The sequence below is a fragment of the Tupaia chinensis genome, unplaced genomic scaffold, assembly GCF_000334495.1.
Source record: "Tupaia chinensis unplaced genomic scaffold, TupChi_1.0 Scaffold000661_1, whole genome shotgun sequence".
NCBI classification, from domain to species: domain Eukaryota; kingdom Metazoa; phylum Chordata; class Mammalia; order Scandentia; family Tupaiidae; genus Tupaia; species Tupaia belangeri.
The window spans coordinates 2,374,326-2,383,968 of NW_006160183.1; positions in this window are offsets into that span (position 1 = coordinate 2,374,326).

Here is a 9,643-nt window from a genome sequence, read left to right on the forward strand (position 1 = left end):
GGAGCTCCAGGGGCGGTCTCTGTCCCTGTGCAGCCCGCACCTGAGCCCGCTGCTAGCGAGTACCGAAGGGATACAGGGCTCCGCCTGCCCGGGGAGAGGCCTTCTGCCCCACGTGGTCGGCGTCGGGGCGAGCCGCCCGCCCACTGCTCAGGGTTCCTCGAAGCTCTCAGACTTGAAGCAGGGGCGCCCTGAAGGCCGGGCTGTGTAGCCCCATTCCCTCCCGCTCTTTGAGCTGTTGGCCTGGCACAGGAGCCAGGACGTTTGGGGCGACAAAGGCATCCTCAACTCTGTCATCCCTTCTAGCCATCCTGGCCCCAGGGACTCCACCTCTGCTGATGAAAGGGCACCAGACCCGACAGGCCCACACCTGGGATCCTGTGTTCCCAGGGGGAAAGGGATCGCTGTCTCAGCTGCTGGGCCTCCTGTGGTCCTATAAGGACAGTGACTGGTGGGCAAGGCAGGAAGCCAGGGGCAGACAGGCGGCCCTTGAGAGCTGCCGACCCTCATTCCCTCCCTCCAGGGCTCCCCAAGGTCCTGTGTCTTCTGCCTATCCAGGGACCCTCACTTGCTCAAAAGCCCTTAAAAAAAAAGAATTATTTTATTTAACCTTATTTATTTGTTTATTTCATTTTGGCCAAAGAAAGACAAAGTGAGAGCGAGAGCAAGAGAGAGAGAAAGTGAGAAAGCATGGTGGGCCACGTGGGAATCCAGCACCCCCAACCACCATGCCACCTGCCGGCCCCCAAAAGCCCATTGTTGACAGATTTATCCAGTAACTTGCCCAGGACCCTGAAGACAGCCCTCCGTGATGACTTCCTAGTCCCCAGAAAAACAGGCCGTAACTGTTACATCTTGAACACAAAGACACACGTCGGGCACTTCCCACGCCTGTACCTGTTTAATTCTCACGGTGGCCTTACAAAGAGGTCATTATCGCTGGGAGGAGAAACTGAGGCACCAGGTTCAGGAACTTGCCAGTGTCACACAGGTCACAGTGGCTGGACCGGCATTCGAACCTGGTCTCTGTGAGTTAATGGTGGGCATTCCTCCCAGGATGCAGGCTGCATGAGCGCCAGCGTGGTGCCTGGGATTAAAGGGCACCTCCTCTCAGAACTCACAGTGACTTCTTGGGGGAAGGGGGAAGGGACACTCTAAGCAGCACTGAGGGCCACATGAAACAGTGTAGGCTGGCTCTAGGCGAGCAGTGTCAGCTCACCTGCGGTGTCTTACTAAGTCCAGTGAAACTTTGCAGTAATTCTGATAATTAGCCAGTTTTCTCACTTGCCCTCTACCTAAATAGAGGTGATTCACCGTCCAGTAACCAAGGCAGGGAGTGGGGGGTGGGGGGATTTGACCAGTACTGGTTACTCTAGAATAAACAGAACTCTTGTCCACACCCCTCAAGTCCCATTAATACTGGGCTACTAGGTGAGGGACATAGCTCTGTCCCGGGTGGTATATTACAGCATCAATTCTGTTCATGCCAGGGCACCTCTGGGGTGCTAGGAGGCCAGAGAGAGGGGGGGAGCCCAGACCTTGCTGTTGGAAGACCAGAGCAGATCTGGCCCATCCCCATGTCCCTCCCCCCCACACACACACCTAGACCCACCTGGAAGCCATAAAGACATTGCTAGTACAAGCACACATACCTAGACCCTTCTGGAAGCCATAAAGACATTGCTAGTACAAGCTCTCCCATTTGACCTGAGCAAGGAGATCATTTTAAGATGGAATAGATGACATGACCTACCCCTGCCTCTGGGACAATGCATAGAGAGCCCTGGAAAGCTGCTGGGACTGATGAAGGAGGTCATTGGGCCACTTCTAAGGAAGGGAGCCAGTGGGTGGAGGGCAAATCCAGGCTTAAAGATGCAAACCAGGAGAGGTGAGTCACTCCTTCCTTTTCCTTGGAAAGGAAGAACTCCTGCCTAAAGCGGTGAAGGGAGGAAACCAAGGAAATTAGAAAAGCTAAGAAGGTGAAGCTGATGGTTTCTTACAAGAAAATTATGTGAGTAGCTCCTAGCATTTGTATCAGTGATTTCACAAACTTTGTATTGCTTAATACTCACTGTTAGAGCAGACAGGACAGTAATTTGTATCTCCGTTCGACAGATAAGAATATGAGGCTCAGGATGAAATTTTTACGTGTGGCTTTCCTGAGCTCTCAAGGCAGTGGGGGGTCTTTCCTCTATACTCTGTTGTTGAGATGCCTTGATGGATTTGGGAAATAGTAGATACTAAACCAGCTCAAAAAGGAAAGACTGTTCCCTTGAAGTTGGAGGAAGGATGTGGAGAGATGGCAGCCATTGTGGAGGTCTAGATGATGCTGTAAGACCTAAAGTAAAAGTACCTCAAAATCAGAACAGTCTGTCCCTGAAACAAGTAAAGGAAATGCCTGAGGCCACTCCTATACAAGGGAAGCTTGGGAGAGTGGACAGGAACTGAGGACCAAAGCTTTGCTCTCTCATTGGACACAGGACCTGTCAGTTAAGGCTCTCAGCAAATGAGTTGGGAGCCAGAGATTTCATTAGAAATTGAAAAGGAATTTTGAGGGAGGTGCCCAAAGGATTATAGGTTTTTCAAACAGAAGAAAATGGGAAGACTCTCAACACTTTGCTCAGAAAGACTAGACCTTGATGTCAATCTGAAGTCTTACCTGTTGAAGTTAAGAATCACTCTATCATTCATTATTCTTTAAGGAAGTAGATAAAGCAGTCACCTTGAAGGCAAATAAATAATATTAAACAGGAAGAAATGGAAGCGACTGGAAGTTAAGGTAGGAACAAGGGCAAGGCTTCAGAGAAAGGGTGAGGGAGGTGACAGTCCAGAGTAGCAGGAGCCAAGAAATAATCTCAGGGCTAGGCAGGTGTCTGCTGTCAGCGCCTCTCTCCCTAGAGACGAGGAACCAGGAACCAGAAAAGACACAAACAAGTAGTGACACACTACCTAGAGGCAATTGGTGCTGGTGGGGCACCAAACTGGAGACCAGGAAAGACTGAAAAATCCCACCATCAGTGGCGGTGTCAACCAAAACCTACCTCAGGCTCAAAGTCTACCTAATATAGGCCAGCTAGCAACCCTGGAGGAGCGAAGCAAAGAGTGGGAAAGGGGACTGTTTTAGTCATTGCTGTAACAAATCGATGCCCGATCACAAGCTTATTTCTCACCCATGTAACAGTCCAATAGAGTGTTACCGGTCAGCAGTGATTTTCCACAGGATGGTTCAGGGCCCAGTTCCTTCATCAAGTGACTCTACCCTCACTTTAAACCTTAGAGTCCTTTGCATTCAGTTGCAGGAATTGGGAAGTGTGGGGTGAGGAGCAGGTTTGGAAACGGTGCACATCACTTCTACTCATACTTTATCAGGTGGGGCTTAGTCATGTGACCCAATCCAACTGCAAGGGAAGCTGGAAATGGAGCTTGACTTCAGTTGCTGGTAGGTAAGGATGGTAGACAGGATTGGGAAGTGTGGGGTGAGGAGCAGGTTTGGAAACGGTGCACATCACTTCTACTCATATTTTATCAGGTGGGGCTTAGTCATGTGACCCAATCCAACTGCAAGGGAAGCTGGGAAATGGAGCTTGACCAGAAAAAAGTCTCAGGAACACAATTTACTGAGCCTATGTAAAGGAATAGTCAATCCTCAGTAATTTCTCAGACAGAGGCACCTGTACTCTGCAAAGTTTCCTTTTCCTATTTATCTATATTTACTGTTGTTGTTATTTTTACTGTTATGGTGTTTGTATGGTGTTTTTAAGGGTTTTATTTATGTTTTTACTTGTTTTTTTTTTTTCCCTGTAGTAGTGAAGAATATATGTGGAAAGATCTGTCCTGCATGATAGATCACAAGTCATTTCTCTGGGCCTTGGTTTCCTCACTTCACAAAGTATATTAACTTGAAAAGAATGAGAATGGCTTGAACAAAATGGAGCATTATTAATCTCATGTGTTAAAGTCTAGGTAGGTGATACAGCCTTGGTGTAAATTCACACTTATCTGACTTTGTTGCTCCACGGTACATGACCTCAACCTCATGGCAACAGGAGGAGGAAGGAATGGAGCAGGTAAAGGCACATGCAACTGTCTCCTAAGAAAGATTTTAGAAGCTGTCACACAGATCCCATTGGTCAGAACCTAGTCACATGATCCCACTGCACTGCCAAGAAGAGCATGTAGGCTTTATTCAAGAGAATCATGGGACCAGCAGTTAGCGTAATGGCTGTGTCGCTGGATTCCCACGTAGTCGGCCGTGGCTTGAGTCCCGGACCCAGTGGCTTAAACTCATTCCCGGGCTCGTGTGCGTGCGTGCCCAAAATTCTGAGAGGAGAATGGAGGAGAAGGGATTGCGGCGTGGCCATCCCCCCTGGGGGGTGATTTCTCGCTTTCTATCTCTCTGTCTCATGAGGGTACATGCCCTATAGCAAAAACCTCTTCAAAAAAAAAGAGAGTCATGTACAACTAAAAACTAAGCAATTCTATTGCTGAAGTAGAAGAAGAAAATGAATATTTCTTTCAGTTTGAAAGATATTGTGGGACATTGCATCAGAACTCATAAGGAATTGGGCTTTGGTGGTCTTCATGGACCTTATTAATGTTCTGTGTTTCTGGAAAAGCATTAAAAAAATAGCAAGTAAAAACAAAAATAAACTTTCACAATGGCAAAGTGCAAGGCTGTTTTTTTAAAAAAACTAAAACAATTTGTGAACAAAAATCCATGGTTAATTCATTTGTAAAGGCAGAACTCACAACAATAAGAATATCTTCCTCCCCCAAATATGTAAAACAGTTTCAGAAGTCTATCTCTGGATTTCTGTAGAGTGGGACAATTATTCGTTATTTTCCCATGCACTTGGATGGAGATATTTCTTGGAAATGTGGAGAGATGTTGGGAGTCTGTGACCTCTTCCATTGCTAACAGAATAGTGAGGGTTGCAAGAACACTTCTCTATCTGCCTGTGTACCTATTCACATTTTCAGCCATTCAGTCATCTATCCCATTATTCAGTAAACGTTTTCTGAGTACCTCTACATGCTCAGTACCAGATAAATATTGTTTTTCCCTATCTCATTAGTAACAGACCTGTAGCTTAGCATATGGCTGACCAACTAAAGGACCTTTCCCGACCTCTCTTGCTATTTAATGTGACCTTGTGACCATGCTTTATCCAAATTAATGTGAATCACTGTGACATGGGTCACTTTGAGACTTGGCCCATTAAATCTCCCACACTTTCTTTCCTGTGCTCTTTCTCCTTCCCACTGGCTACAGTAGAATGACCAGGTCACCTTCATGCAGTGAAGATGGCAGAGCTACCATTAACCTGGATCCCTAAACGACTACATGGAATAGAGCACTGAATTCCTTTCCCTATCTCTAATACTGGCCTCAGATTGAATAAGAAATGGGAGCAGAGAATGGCTCAGACAACACAACTAGACCCACATAGAAAGGTTGTGGATTTGCCTTCCTGGACTTCCCTGAGCATGTCGGACATGCCCACAATCCAGGCTGAGGGAGACCAAGGATGGGTCACAGCATGAGTATCCTTTGGGAGTGATTGTCACTTTCTCTGTGTATCTTTATTCTTGGAAATAAATAAATAAACTTTAAAAATGTAAGAAAGAAGGCTGAATCTGTATCCTGGTGGTTATAGCAGGCAGATCCCACAGGGCCAGTCTTGCAGTTTGAGTCTCAGACCTGTAGGCTTGAGAAACACCCTGTGTTTTGAAATTTTATGCTCAAAATCTCAAAAGGAGAAAGAGATGGAGGGGAAGGGATTGTGGTGTGACCATTCTCCCAGGCAGATGCTTTCTCCTCTACCTCTCTCAGCAGGCAAATATGCCCTCTAGCCACACACACACACACACACACACACACACATGAAAGCTTTGTTTGTATTTGAGCCAACATGTTTTGGGTTCTATTTGTTACAGCAATGTAGTCTAATGCAGTTCTAGATTATTACTAAACCCAGTAGGCACCATTCACAACATGCTTTGTGGGCCCAGGAGCACAGCAGCCTAATTAATAAGCTAGTAAATGTGATGTGGATGCCAGACAGAGATACATGACAGGATCTGTGCCCTCATTTGTGTAATAGGAGGTCATACTCGACTCATATATATATATATGTATAAATGTGTATATGCATATATATACATACACATATGTGCACACACACAATACATATATTATCTCTAATACATATATTATTTATTACCAGAGGGTGCATGTACTTGCCAGAGAAAAGGAAAAAGAGAGAGACCTTCCCCCTCTGCACTGGAGCATGGTCATGCCACTATCACTTTTCCTTCATTTCTCTACCCCATCAAGATCTTGGGCACGCGTGCATACTTTTCAAGCCACAGGGGCTGAGATTCAAACCTCGTGGTTGGCCACATGAAATCCAGGTCCCTTAACTGCTAGGGCACAGGGCTGGACCGGCCTCTTTAATGTAGGAGATTCTCCGAGATAGACTACAGCAGGCAGCAGAGACCACTTTATAAAAGGAATTCTTCAGGAACTAATGCTATGAGTGATAAAGTTCTTTCCCTGGAAGCCAGGGAGGGTTGTAGCCTAATCACGAGTCCTAAGAATTCCTTTCCTCATGATGTGTGGGAATGGGTGGGAGAAGAGAGAGAGAAGGTGCAGAGCGAGATCAACGAGGTCGGCGCTTGAAGCTATGGAGGAGACAAAGCTGTCCTTCACTCACCCAGGGCAACCTGCACTCTTCTCCCCAGCTTTATCCCATGGAGACAGCACTAGTGGGGAGTCAGAAATCTGGGATATTACCTCTTCCCCCACCTCTCTTCGTGACCTTGAGCCATTGGCAAGACCCTCTGAATTTCAGTTGTCCTGACCATGAAAGGAGAGAGAACTACTCAGAGCCTCTCATTTCATAGATGGTAACAGGAAATCTGATTGGTGCAAAAAGCAGCCTGAAATCTTTGGGAGGAAGTTCTTGAGAATGATGGCATGGATTAAGAGTATTGTTTCTTTAGAAAGCAGAGTGTGGCAGTGCTCACACTAGTATGCTAAACACTAGGATGGAGGACAATTGTTAGAATGTACTGTCTGAAATTTTGTGCTGAAATTAAAAAAAAAAAATTGCCAGAGGGCATATGTCCATGCCTGAGAGAGAGAGAGAAAGAGAAAGTAAGACAGTAAGTACCTCCTTGGGCCAGCATGTGGTGTGGTGGTTAAGGCACTAGACTCCCACAAGGCCCACTGTAGTTTGAGTCCCAGAGCTGGTGGCTTGCTTTCTAACTTTCCCTCTCTCTCTCTCTCTCTGGCGAGTACACATACCCTATAGCAAACTTAAATAATAATAATAATAATAATAATCGGGGACCAGCAGATGGTGTGGTGGTTGAGGTGCTAGACACTCCCATGTGGCTGACCACGATTCGAGTCCTGGATCTGGTGTCTTGCTTTCTTCCCCTTTCTCTCTCTCTTTGTCTCTCTCTGGTCAAATTAAAATAAATGAATGAATAAATAAAATTAAATTAATATTAAAAATTAGTAATGACAATAAATAAAAGAAAAAGAAAACCTCCCTATGGGGTATGTTCATGCTGCAATCCCTTCTCCTCCCTTTTTCCTTCTTTTGGAATTTTGGGCACACACACACACACACATACACACACACCCCTGGTGTGTTTCTCAAGCCATTGAGTTGGCCACATAGGATTCAGTCACCTTAACAACCGTATCACAGGCTGGCCCTGTGCTGAGATTTTAAGATAAGTTTTTTGGGGAGAGACTGGTCTCCACTCTACAGCAGAGCTCCAGTTCCACCTCCAGGTCCCTGGCCAGCTAGGGATGTTGAGACAGGGGTACCACTGCCCCCCGCCACAGCTCCAGCTTTCCCAAGCCCAGGACCCACCCCTCTAGAAAGGTAGGCAGGTTTATTTATTTATTTTTTTGCTCTTCTACTTTCTTTTGTTAATTTCCTATTCCTTCTTGCCCCACAGACTGGCCTCCACTCTCTGGCAGAGCTCCAGTTCCATCTCCAGGCCCCTGGCTAGCACAGCGCATGACTTTTTCTTTATTCTCCTTCATACTCTTTCCTCTCCTCCTATATTATCATCACCTCCTCATCCTCCACCCTGCCACAGGGACTAAACAGGTCTAGAATCACAGGTCTGAAATACCCTAGTACTGTAAGGTTCCCTGGGATACTCCCTTTTATTGAACCACCTGTGAAAAAGGAGATACTGCTCTTCAGACACCTGAATAGAATATACCTCTTGAGACCACATTGCTAAACACAACAGAAAAGAAACTTCGGCACACATCAGGCCGCAGCGAACAGGAAACACACTTGCTCCTACTTGAAGAAACATTCTCCTAAGAGGTATTCAAAAGTGAATCCATCTCCCAATGGCTAGAAGTAGAAGAGCCTCAGGTCTGAGTAAACCAGGAAATACGTCTCCATCAAAATAACACAGTAACTCCTCTCCATCTCTCAAAAAAGCAGAGGAAGTTACCAAAATGTCAGAGAAAGGATTGAGAACATTCATGGTGACAAAATTCTATGAGCTGGAACAGAAAAGAGACAACGAACTACAGGAGATTAGGAAATCCTTCCATGATATGAAAGAAGAAATGGACACACTAAGAAAGAATCAAATGGAACTATTAGAAATGAATTCTGTAATACAGGAAATAAAAAACTATCTTGAAAGTACTAAAAGTCAATTAGACCATGCTGAAGATCAAATCTCTGATGTAGAAGATAAAACCTATGACCTAGAAGAAAAAAAAGAGAAAATAACAACAAAAAAGAGGATAATATACGAAAAATACTAGGTTCCATTGGATGCCCAAACATCTGAATAATTGGTATCCCAGAAGGTGAAGAAACCAATAACGGCATGGAAAATCTATTCCATGAAATCCTAGCAGAAAATTTCCCAAGTCTAGAAAGGCACTCAAACATCCACACCCAAGGAATACATCGGACCCCAAATAGAATCAACCCAAGAAGAATCTTCCCCAAGGCACGTCTTAGCCAGACTGGCCAAACCACAGATAAAGACAAGATACTAAAACTGGCCAGAGAGAAACCACAAGTGACTTACAAAGGTCATCCCATCAGGCTAACACCGGACCTCTCAGTGGAAACAGTGCAAGCAAGGAAAGGATGGGAAGACTTATTGAAAGTGTTAAGAGAGAAACAATTTCAATCAAGATTATTGTATCCTGCAAGGTTATCCTTCATATGGGAACTAAAGATTAAACTCTTTTCAGACAAACAAAACCTGAAACAATTTGCCAACACCAGACCAGATCTTCAAGAAACCCTAAAGACAGTACTGTTCCAGGAAAACTAAAGAATGAACAGTCAGAAATAAAGGAATAAAAGGGTTTTTGGGAAAAATATTTAGTAAAAAATAGCAGAAAAAGGAATTCCAAAAGCTGACCCTCCCCCCATAAAAACAATTTTAAAATTAGCAAAATTTGGGACCAGCAGTTGGCGTAATGGCTATGTCACTGGACTCTCATGTAGTTGACCGTGATTCGAGTCCCGGACCTGGTGGCTTAAACTCATGCTGGGGACCTGTGCGTGTGTGCTCAAGATCCCAAGAGGAGAATGTAGGAAAAGGGATTGTGGCATGGCCATCCCCCCTGGGGGGGGGT